Below are 1,933 nucleotides of genomic sequence, written 5' to 3'. Positions count from 1 at the left end.
AGATACATGAAAAATCGAAAACATAGTGAAAAATTGTTGCTATGATGTGCTGTGTTTATTTTTTCTTATGATAAATATCAAGTATAAACATGGCTGCAATATAGTAAAAAAAAAATTTCAAATAGAAAAATTCCAGGATTTTTCATTCATTTTTAAATATTTGGTGTAGAGAAGCACACCGGGGTACCGCTAGTTTCTTGATATAATCATACACTAATATTTGAATTGCTAAACCCAATACTCAATATAATCTTCGAATGTAGTGCTTAAGTATTATTTTGCCACTATATGTACATAAGTACAACATTAAGTGAATTGTATTATTTAAATACTACATACAGGGCTGTTCAGTGTGTTGTGATAATGATTTTGGATTCGCATTTTTATTAGCTGTTACAAATTTTATGTTTGCAGTTTATTGTTGCAGTTGTTACAAAAGAATTGAATCACGCAAATTCATGATTACATGCACAAGATCCTGAACACCCCTTATGCATAGTTGCACAAACTTATGCACTTTAAAATTCCTCAACTTTGACAACTCTTGAATTTGCATATTCGTTGCATTTGTAATTTCACAACAATAAAATGCACACGGTTGCCAGGCAGCAAGCAAAATATTTGCAAATGCAATTCCAACTGCAAATCCAAGACCATTTCCACAACATTCTGAACAGCCCTAATATTTTTGTAAATAATGCAGCCCTGCGTGGCCGCTGAATATACACTCACACTAGTATACATATATACGTAGTACATAAGAACCAACGAGGCTATATTCGTTTTGCTAACAAATAAAGTGAATTATTGTACAAAAGACAACGGACCGGTCAACACATTTTCTTTGCTTCGATCGCGTTAGTTTGATATTTGCCGCAAAGTTTAATTTAATTTATTAGTTGCGCGTTAATTAGCAAGTGTTTATTCGTATTTATTGTTGTAGGAGCATACGACGGCCCTACATTTTCACGGAAATAATTTACTATTAAAAAGTTTTCGGGAAGCGCACACTAGCGCTCCGTCCGGGAGCTTGTATTCTCCGAAGTGTTCGCTAATTTTTTTCTTCTTTGATTAAAAATTAGTTAATTAAAATTGAAATTCTTGATAGAATAAAATTTGATTATACTTTGATATGTGTATTTATAATTGCTCGCTGGGATGTGTTTTGTTTCGGGTCCCGCTGTTTTGTTAGCTGGGATAATGTGCACTTGGCTTAGCGCGTCTGAGTACAAGCAGTAATATGTATATACACGTGTGGATTTGTTGTTGGCTCTGGGTTGAGCAAATTGCCGAAAAAATTTGCCGATAATAACTGTGGTGTACCAATACCCTTTCAAATGCTGTGCTTATATGTATGCACTGTCGATATATAACAAAGTATATGTATTTAAATATGTAGCCGGTGATGGCGTGATGTTGCTTATCCTCAGGTCGCGTCGTTTGCTGCTATGTTGTTCTTACCTACATTTGTGCATTAGTTAACAAATAATAAGTTTAGAAATACGCGGCGGCCTAATGCACTACACGGTCAAGACATTTCTGCGTCTTCCAGACTGTGCGAATACTAAAATATTCTGCAACCCAATATGTTACATGCGCAAGACATTTTCGCTGACTACGCGTCTTCCAGACTGTAGGAGCGCTAAATAATATCACGCCACCGTTGCTGCTACCGACGCCGTCCGCTGCCACTTTGTGTTGCTGTGACAGAAATAACTACGGTTTTGGTTTTCGATTTGGATTTAGTTTAGTTGGTTTTTCTAACTCAACAAAGAAGGAGCGATTCGCTCCTAAAGTAAAACGTAATGTAGTTTTCGTTAACTGGCGCCAGACGCGTGTGAAAAATCCTAAGTCAACCCCAAGAGGCTAGCCGTTTTTTCTGAACACAATGCATTAAAAGAGGGCTGCTGCCTCAGATCACACTCCCTGGATA

The sequence above is a fragment of the Rhagoletis zephyria genome, unplaced genomic scaffold (genome assembly GCF_001687245.7).
Source record: "Rhagoletis zephyria isolate East Lansing unplaced genomic scaffold, Rhagoletis_zephyria_1.1 Rzeph_scaffold_00881, whole genome shotgun sequence".
Taxonomy (NCBI): domain Eukaryota; kingdom Metazoa; phylum Arthropoda; class Insecta; order Diptera; family Tephritidae; genus Rhagoletis; species Rhagoletis zephyria.
The sequence above is the reverse complement of the archived record's forward strand: the minus strand, read 5'-3'. Positions refer to the sequence as shown.